Source organism: Poecile atricapillus, chromosome 1 (assembly GCF_030490865.1).
Source record: "Poecile atricapillus isolate bPoeAtr1 chromosome 1, bPoeAtr1.hap1, whole genome shotgun sequence".
NCBI lineage: Eukaryota > Metazoa > Chordata > Aves > Passeriformes > Paridae > Poecile > Poecile atricapillus.
This window is the reverse complement of record NC_081249.1, coordinates 90,047,518-90,057,827: the sequence shown is the minus strand read 5'-3', so window position 1 is coordinate 90,057,827 and position 10,310 is coordinate 90,047,518. Positions and strand designations below refer to the sequence as shown.

The 10,310-nt window shown below is 42.6% G+C and overlaps 1 protein-coding gene across 1 annotated transcript in view; it reads left to right on the top strand.

The window, feature by feature from the left end:
• The first annotated feature begins 54 nt into the window (after positions 1 to 54).
• The window catches only part of ATP6V1A (ATPase H+ transporting V1 subunit A), a 30,591-nt gene continuing 20,335 nt past the window's right edge, over positions 55 to 10,310 (top strand). Inside the window, exon 1 of the mRNA XM_058841387.1 lies at positions 55 to 187. The gene's annotated coding sequence lies outside the window, so the exon portion shown is untranslated. The remainder of the gene's footprint in view (positions 188 to 10,310) is intronic.

Here is a 10,310-nt window from a genome sequence, read left to right as displayed (position 1 = left end):
GCTCCTGCGCGGAAGCGGCCCCGGCCGGGCGGGCGAAGCTCCGCCCGGAGTTGGGCACGGCTAGCGGCCGGAGCTTCCGGTGTGCGGCGCGGCGCATGCGCGCGGGGCCCGGCGTCAGCTGATCCAGCGCCTCCTTTGCCGCCGCCGGAGGGACTCGGGCGGATTCGGGCGCGCCGGGCCGGCCCAGGTGAGACCCTTTGCCCCCTCTCCCCCCTGCCTTGAACCGGTGCCTCCGCCTCTCCCGAGCTGCGCCCGGGGGTTGCCCTCCTCGGCGGTGAAGGGCGCGGGGGGGGGGGGTGTCAGCTCTTGCCGCTCCCCTCCCCGCTCGGACCCTGCCCGGGAAGGACGCGGCTCTGCGGAGCTGCTCCCAGAGGGAGCGCGGTCCCCGGCTCTGCGGAGCGGGTGTCGCCGGGGCCCTGGGCAGCCGACCTTCACGGAGCCGTGTCCCGGCAGGACAGCCCGCTGCAGGCGGCCATGCGCTTCCCCGCCCCGCTTCGCAGGGAGAAGGGACCTGGAAGGCGAAGCAGCCCTTGAATGAAAAGCCTGCTGAGCGCTCGTGGAAGACGCCTAATGAGATGCTTTAGGGTTATGCCAGAATTCCTTACAGAAAAGGAGCCGGCTGGATAGTGGCTGGGTTCCAGTGCCAGGTCATCCCACCATCTTGAGTGGGTGGATCTGAATCTTTCGGTGCCTTGACCGCAGCCCGGCGGAGAGCGAGCAGCAAGGTTATGGAAGAGGAATGTTGATACGGGCTTCTCACTGCAGCCCATCGGTGGCAGAAGAGACCCCGTTATTTTGCAGTTGAATATCCTGGTGGCACATCAAATGTGCTTCCTATTCCTATAGCCAGTGACAAAATTCTGCCGTAGATGAGGTGTTCCAAACATCACTCTTGGCATTCACTTAAAGGCGAGGAAGAAATCTTGCATGACTGGATTCTGGATGATATTGTTCATGTTACAGGTAGCTGTGATATTGGAGTATGTGACACATATGTGTCAAGATCCATCCATTCCATGCAGTTGCCCAAAGTGATATACTTTCTTAGGAAGAAAGTAAAGTTTTTCTTCCTAAGATTTTACTGACTTCCCTCAGAGAATTTTCATAAAAGCAATTTGGTGATCGTTTTATTCATTGTAATGCAATACTTCAGCAAAGTACACTGGCTATTTGATCTAGCATGGCATTTCAAATGCTAATTCCTCTTGATGAAGTGGAGGGGGGGTGGAAAAATAGGAAAACCTGCTGTCAGACTGCTAGAAGTGATTTATTAGCACAAACATGACAAATACAAACTAGCACTTGCAGGTGGAAGTTTGAGTAACTGAAGCAGATCTTCAGTGTGTTTTAAGTTCTGCTGTGTTTGTGCTGACTTCTGCACTGTGCAGATCTGTGGCAGCTGAATGTTTGGCTTCTTGATGTGGTACTTTCAAAGGCCTCTTCAATGACCAGCAAATATAAGTATTTAACAATATCTACATTTTATTATTTCCTATGTAAGAATATGTGAAGTGAGATCCGAATCTACAGGTCTTTGAATTACCAAAAATACTACAGATTATTTTTGCTGTGTTTGTCATTCTGTAATGCAAAGTCCTCTGGGAAAGCTTTATTCTTTTATGTGGGGAAAAAATTAGTCTTGATTTTGTTATCAGGTGACAAAGTCTGACATTCAGAAATACTAAATCACCATGGACATCAAGTTGAGAGAACAGGGAAGGAGAAATTAAGGCAACAGTGGAAAATGGCTGCTGGCATCAGCTGACTGTTCAAAGGGGGGTTGTGGTCTTGTGTTGCAATAGTAACACAAGATCTCTGTTTCCTGTAAATGCTGCCTTGTCGTTTTCCAAATCAAGAATTATTTTCTACAGGTAGTGCTAATACAGGTTGAACCATGAGTGATTAATGTTGCTTCATTTTTATAGAGCGTTAGCTTAAATTTAGCTTTTATTTTAGTCTAAGTATATATTAACCATTTTATGCCTCATTGACCCTGATTTACGAAGTCTGTGGGCCTTAAGTGTCCTTCTCTTGCCTAGTTTTTTTTCCCAGTATGACGTCATGCATTTATCCTTCCAGATTGGCATGGGTGCTGGTGTTAGACATTGTCCTCCAAAGCTGCTATAAACCAGCAGGTTACCAGATGATTCCCATGAATTAAGATCCTTTTAGAGGCACTGTGCATTCCTTATTGTGTTTTGGTGCCAGAATACTGTGTCTTTGGGTTCTCAAGCCCCCCTTTGTTTTGATTCCATAATGGTTTGGTTTTGTGTTCTCAAACCCTGAAAGTTCCTACTTACGGGTTTCTCTTGGGCTTTTAGAATGCATGTTTGTGAGCTATGGCTGCATTCCTAATTACTCTTCTAGAAAGAGTAAAAAGATTACAGGATAACCTAGCTGGGGTCTTTGGTTACTTTGATGTTGACTATAAAATGTTGAATGCTACTGCTGACCAAGTAGTAATCTCTCTATTTTTTTTCTCTGTCGTTTTAAGAAAACCCTACAAAACACAAACCATGCATCATCCCAATGCTACGTTGCCTGAAATACATTCTTTTCTCCATACTTGTTTCATTGGTTAAAAAACAGGGAATTTCAGACTTGGAAATCTTGAGGCATTATTAAACAACAGCATCCACATGACTTTTTTTTTTTTAGGCTGGAATTTTACCAAGGAAAGAAGACCATGTAGTCAACTGGAATACCTTGCTCATTCATTCTTACTCGACATCTTAAATCATGTGACTTCTTTAGCCTTCCAGCTGGGCAGAGAGAAACTCCAGCAGAAGAAGCGGAATTAATTTAAACTTTTCAGCCTTTTTTTCCCTGTACAGAATAAGCCAATAATCACCTAAATGTCCAACTTGCAAAACCAGTTTTGACCGGATCTTCTGTTTGTCATTGTTGTATCTTCTTTTATGGTACAAAAAGCTTTTTGCTTGTCTTTGAAGTGCTCACTCCATTCTTCCCTTTGAGAGTGGACAGCTAAGCTTATGCCAAATTATTGGGTTTGGTCTTCTGTCATGGCGTTAAGTTCTGCATTCTCATAAATACTTTTTGTTTGGTTACTATATTTCATCCAAGCATTTGCTTCTCCTGTGTTTGTCAAGCTCTCAAGTTCAACACCCCCATATCTTAGAAACATTGACCATTTGCTGCCAGCTTTTTTAGACAACCATACATAATATAGCTGTTCTAACAGACTTTGCCTTCCAAGACCTGGCTTTACTGAAATGTTACATTTACTTTGAAAATCAGTAAGATGTCTCTGGATAGATCCTGAAAATCTGACAGACCTTGTTACTACCACTTAACCAAATGGCAGACAAAGACTAATTTCAGCTGTTGAATTTATTTGCTTGCTTCATCAGCTTGACTGACAACTCCTCTGAGCTTGTGTTATAGTAAAATTCAGTGTCATTGGTCACTCTGTTCAGAAGTAATTTGTCTGACAGTGGCCCCTCTTTTAATTTTGTCATAGTTTACATAATTCTGGGGAGTCTGTTATGTTCAAATCAAATGTTATCAGCAAGGACCAAAAGTAGTATGGGAAGCTGCTCCAGTTAACCAAGACTCATTGTGCTGAACAGGTAAATGAGCGAAAAAGCTTGTTGAAAATAGACCCATTGCAGATACAAATGCTTGAGGGAGGTGGTGTTCTAAAGGGTCTCTATACTATAATACGCCTTATCCTTGTCCTTCCTAATTAATTGAAAAGTGCTCGTGTTGTAAGGGTTCTCATAGCCAAGTTGAAATGTTGGTGCTCTGGTGAGTTTCAGCTGACCAGTCTGCCCAATTGTATTTCCGCCAGACCGCACCCCAAGGAAAATGTCAGAATATGTGCTGTGAAGATGCTGTGTCTCATCTTTAGGCTGCTGTAAGCTATGCTTGCTTAGTGAAGTGGTTTGTGGTGGTTCATGTAAAAGAGAGGTGGTTTGGATGTCTGTGATACTGGTCTGTGTTCTGTGCCCTAAGCATGAAGAGCAGTCCTGTTGTGGTTGGGATGGTTGGGTGTGAGGAGGTATAGAAAGGATACGGGAAAAGCCATGGACTTCACAGAGAGACAGCTGTGCCTTTATGGGAATAACTTATTATAGGTGGACAAAAGCTTTCAGGTATGCAAGTTTCGTGTAAGAGCCTGAAGAATGACTTGACAGTTTTTTAATATCCAAGCAAAGAAACTGCATTTTCCAAGAACTTCAGGTAGAGGAACAAACATTTGGTCCTTGTTCTTGTTACACTGTATCATTACTTTATTTCTTTCTCTGAAAGTAGGACCTTAAAAAGCAGTTCTTCAGGAAAAGACCCTAAGATGGTATTTCAGACTAACTGCAGGCTATATTGGTAAAGATGTCTAAATAGGCAATTCTATATGTGAATTACCTATGGATCCTTGAAATTTTGAGGGTTTTGTTATCATGAGATAAATTTGCATGAGCTGATAGATATTCAGACAACCACCACAATATGTAGTTTAAACAATGTTAAAATTTAATATATTGGAAGACCTCTGGCTGTTCTAAAGAAGCTGTAAACATTTCAGGTGATCGAACATAAAATTTCCAAATGTAGCTTAACTTGCTTTAAAACATAAAGATGCAGTTTTCCATTACAGGAAAAGTCAACCTCAGCTTAATTTTGTTTTACTGGAATCCAGTGCCAGTAGTGATTCCAAACAGGTGTTTCATTATATCAAAAGTACAGAGGACTTCTATCTGCTAGGGATGTTGAATCTTTCTCAAAGACTTTCATGCAGACTCACTCCTGGCTTATCTCTTCAAACTAGCTGTCAAGTACCTTGCATAATAAACTGAAGATTCCATAATATCCTAACTTTAAAGGTGGTTTGAAACTTAAGTGTAATGATGAAATGCTTATTCCAAACTCATGCTCAGTATTTTAGCCATTACACCTGGGGACAAGGAGTTAGGCAGTAGTGAGATGACTTTAAGAGGAGATGATGTGTTTTAATGAGCCCAAACAACTCATGTGATTCTGCATGTAAAACTGAGCCTGACTTAAAAATCTAGCAGCAGTTGTTTTGTCAAATTGCATACCTTTTGTCTGTTGAGGTAAGATCTTCAGCTCTTCAGAAGTGACTCTGCTGAACTGGAGTAAAGTTTGCTGTTATAGTTGCTTACAGATATCTATTCATTTCATTTTAATGTTTGTCATCTTAAAGGTTAGAGCAACAAAAAATATTTTAAGTAACAATGCCAAATACATCTGTAAATTGAGTGACTTTTACTTAATAAAGGCTAGGGTGGATTTTAGTCTGCCAGTAATGTTAGTGAAGTTAATGAAAACTGTTCATCTAGAGGAAATGACTGAGCACTGCACTGAGCAGATGGCTGCAGAACTTTTCAACCCTAGCAGCTAGATGACAGGATCAGGATAAGAAAAGAAGGTCACTGCAGAACACAGAAATGAATTTTGTATTAGTGTTCTGTATTATGGTTTGGATTTCAGTTGCATTAGATCTTTCTTTTGTGGGAAAGTCTATCAAGCCAAAGAAAGGGCAGAATGGTTAGCAGGCTGAAAGGGATGTAAAATTTTTCACAGTAATAAAATTGTGAAGCAGTGTAGCAAGATCTAAGGAGAGGCTCATCAATTTCCCCCTCTGGAGAAGCCTCAGCTGAGAGGAAAGAATTGGTATAGAAAATGCTATTATGGAAAACTAGCATATGAGTCAGTTGTTGAACATTTTTTCACATGGACAATGTGGTTTTCTCCTAGTAACAGGAGTATTTTAATGGATTTAGCTAGGATCTTTATCAATTCTAGACACAGCATGATCGCTGTATTTGATGTTTGAAGGCTGCTTATCTGCTGAGCTAATCAGATCTTGAGTAGGTCAAAGCAGTTAAGCAATGAACACCTTGCCACCCTTTCTATCTAGTTTTATTTTTGCTGCTGACTTCACGGTCATGTTCAAACAGCTTTGTTCTAGTATTGTTCTGGGCTAACAAGGAATTTCCCAAGCTGCTGAATAAAAGCTTGGGTGCTTGAGTAACTTGTGATGGTGGTACATCTTGCATGAACAGGCTTCACACCCTTGCTTTAGGGATATATACTTTCCGTATAGATGTTTGAAGTATCAAACTTGTATGTATTGGCATGCCCACAGTTAAGTCCCTATTTGTTTTTAGGAAGAGGATAGTAGGAGCTTGTGGTGGACTTGATGAATTCAGTGTCGCATGGTCTCACTTTGTTGCCATTGAATGCTGCAGTGACAGTGGGAGCATAATTCTCTTTCCTTTCTCTTTCCTTGAGTACACATGGATTTACACATACATGTGCTGAGCAAAGCAAGCCTCATGTGAGATGACAGGGCTTATAGGAATCCAAGGAACAAGTTATGTGAAAGATAAATGGTCTTGTAGGGTTGCTGATGGATCCATAGTATGTAGCTAAGCATCGCTTAACTAGGTTCCAGATTTTTCCAGAGCAGGGGTGGCTTCAAAGTGCCCTGTGACAACTGAAATTGTATGAATAACTAGATGGAAAAATGTCTGGATTTTTGAGTTGAAGAAATAATTTTTCTAGCTCAGAGCTTATGGCAGGAAGGTTGGTGCTGTTTGCTTCACAATGTCTGTGTCATGAGAAGACTGAGCATTGTGGTTGTGTTGAGCACAGGACGTGACTCCTGTCTGGTTTCATTAGAGTGCTGATGGCAAGTTGGAAGGTGTTTGATATAGCAGAGGGTTGTGCTGCCATACAGAGGGACCTGGACAGACTGGAAAAATTGGCTGACAGGAATCCCAGGAAGTTTGACAAAGGGAAGTGCCAAGTCCTGCACCTGAGGCACAATAACCACATACTGCTGCAGGCTGAGGACAGAGTGAGTGCTGAGAAGAGCTGGGGGGCCCCCAAGCTGAACATCAGCTGGCAGTGTGCCCTTGTGGCAAAGGCAGCCAGCACTATCCTGGGCCATGTTTGGAAGAATCCTGCCAACAGGTTCAGGGAAGTGGTTTTTCACCTTGGTTAAACTTGATGGAAACCACATCTAGAGTGCTGTGTCTGGTTCTGGGTTCTCCAGTAGAAGAAAGATGTGGATTAATGGTGTGCATCCAGAAAAGGGCCACAAATATTTTTGAGCATTTGGAGGTAGGAAAAGCAAATGTAAGAGCTGGGATTATGTAGCCTCAGGAAGAGAAGGCTCTGAGAATCTTACTGTAAAGTATATAAACACCTGATGGGAGGGAGCAAAGAGGATGGAGCCAGACTCTTCTCAGTGATACCTGCTGAAGTAACGTGACACAATGGGCACAAACTGAAATACCGGGAATTCCCATTAAACATAGGAAAACACTTTTAAGTGCAAGGGTGTCTGAGCACTGGAACAGGTTGCCCAGAGAGTTGTGGTGTCTTCATCCTTGGAGGTAATCAAAACACATTTGGATGTGGCCCTGAGCAGCCTACATCAGCTTGTGTGGAGCAGGGTGTTGGAAGTAGATGATTGCCAGAGGTGCCTTCCGACCTCAGCAATTCAGTTGTTTAGTGACTGAGAAATTTGGAGTAATTTTCCCTGCTGTGTTACAATAAAATTATAACTGTGTGGTAGGAAGGAGCAGGTTTCCTGAGAATACTATTGGGCTTCCTTTCCCAGTGACCTGTGTTAGAGTTCTGGGCGTGTTGTTTTTTGTGGGACAATATCCCAAATTCTAGATAGGAAAATGCTGCCAAACTTCTGCATTTGTCTAGTAATTCAGGCACTGTATTTTTTTTTTTTTTTAATGCTTCCTATTAAAGATATCATCTGTTAGAAGGGGAAGTATGAACTGTCCTTGTTACAGGAAATCTGTGGCAGTGATTATCCTGTTATTTATGAGGCCCTTGCAACAGATCTTCATGCTGCTGGACGCTGGGATTTACTGTATGCCAGAGTCTGCTCAGGTGAACATAGTAAACGTTGGCAGTCTTGAATCTGAAGCATCACTCCAATGTGACACTAAGCTGATTGTCCAGTGTGGGTGGTGATCTTTACTATCCTGTAATGTCCAGGTTTTTACTAAGAGGGGGAGGTATGATTTTCTTTGGAAAATTTCCTTTGGCTACATTTTACTGTTCCTGCCTATTAAGCTTTCCTGGATATCATTCATATGTAAGGGCTTATATTCTGACGCCATTTTTCTACCCTTGTAACTCAAAGCACATTAGTCTCTTTCAGGTGTACTAAAATCTATGACTTTCAAGTTCAAAGTTATTCCAGCAGAATGGATCCTAGCACTGGTGATTTACTGATGTAATGCTGCTGCTTCCAAACTACTGATACTGTGCTGTTCACTACAGTTTTGGTTAGTGTCTAAGCTTTTGTGCCAATTTGAAGTGTTGGTAATCCTAGAACTTGTGAAGATAGACTTGAGAAGTTGTGAGGACTGCAGGGAACTCTTCAGCTTCATGCAGCTTCTTAGGGAGGGATCACACAGCTGCTTGTGTTCTGTTCAGCATACAGGGCAGTGCCTGTCGATCTCTGAAAACAGATTCCAGCTGTCACTCAGCGTGGCACAGCTCTCTGCTTTGTTGAGGTGCTGGATGTTGTGCAATTGCATTAATGCTTCTGCAGGCCAGGGGAAGGGCTTTGGAGTATAAGGAAGCCCCACAAGACTCCTGGAGGCAATCAATACTGTTCAGCATTCTCAAGCAATTAGTATTGCAGTGTGTTCAGCGCCTCCCTGTGCAGTCTGTTGTTAAACAGTTGTTCTATTAAGCTCTTCCAGAGCACAGCACACACTGACATGGCTGTGTTACACCGGAGGGATGGCAGTGAATGGATTCCAGCAGAAAACATGCACCCCATTCAAGGATTTTTGAGTAGTTGTATGTACCACTCAAGACTTTGGGATTCCCGGCTTTGTAGGAGGCCCTTAATGCAAACACCAAAGCCTTTTAATTTCTTCTGCTCGGTCCTGTGCAGTAGGGAGGGCACAGATGGGAGTTCAGCTGGGCTCGAGGTGGCTGGAATTGCTATTGCGGCATTCCTCGGTGCTGGTGGGAGAGAGGGAGAGACTGATGACTCATCAAGTCAGGTGGTTGTGCCTCTGCTGTGTGTCAGAAATTTCTTTCCCCTCTGCAGCAGGCTTTCTCATCCCTCTGTGTAGGGGCACTAGAAGGACGATTATTTCGCAAGCGGTGATGCTTCACTGCTGAATTCTAGCTTTCTAATTAGGCCTGTGGGTTTTTGTTACTCCCTGCTTCTGCAAAATAAGGTAAGGATCTGTGGTTATATTATAAAATTGTTGTAGATTTTCTTCCTTGCTGCAAGAAGGCTTCTTCTAAAAATCGTGCCGGAGTCTGAATTTTGAAAAGACGTTTGTGTTAAGGCAGTTCACCATGTAAATTCTGCATCTGATCAAATGTTAGATGCAAAACCCAGGAACAGTGAAGGAAAACGGGTTTCTCCAACATTGAGAGCAGGGCAGTTACATTTTTTGGGCTACTGTGTAACCAGATTACTGTGCTAGGGGCAAACCAAGATAGAAAGCTCAGGTTATGGGCTGTTATTTAATTAGGACTTTAAAATCAGTGTAATAAATCACCTTTTAGTCAAAGAAGGTTCTGCTACAAGCAATACTTTGATTTCTGGCATTGTTAATCAGAGTATGACTGCTAGAGCTTAAGAGCATGTTTGAAATCAATTGGTGAACTGTTTTAGATAAGGAAGATATAAATTGTAAAGGATACAAGATGCATCTTTACTCATAAGGGAATTAAAATTAAGCTAATATCCTATGTAGGTGTGCTAGTGGACTTTCGTAGGAGGCAAATGCATATAGTGCCTAATATCCTGTGTTGGCAAGAGGCCTTTCAAAGGCCTCAGGGGTTCTGTAGATTTCTAAAATGGTCAGCTGTTGTGGCTTCTGGGGTACAAACATGCTTTAGGGTATTTCATTTTCTTTGATTACTGGCAATGGAAACATCCAACAGGGTAGGAAGGTAAGGCAGCATTTTGGCCCTCAAGGACTTTTCCATATAAATTGAAAATCTGTAGTGCCACTACACAAGCACAAGAAAAGGATGCAGAGATAAATAGCAGCTTTTTAATTTTTTTTTTCCCCCCCTAATTTGTATTCAGTGTTATGAGATGTGTAGCCCCTTAAGAAAGAGGTCAGCCTGCTTGGGTGGGCATTGGCTTTGCATAGACTGTATTTTAGAGGCATAGCAGAGGTGAGAAAGAATTCACATCTTTTACACTTGAAATAGTTAATAGTTATGTGTTTAAAAGCTGTTAGTGCAGATGCTAGAGATGATGGTAAAGACAGAGTTTATTAGTGTGCTGCTAGGTGGTCGAGTGGGGAATCCCTTACGCT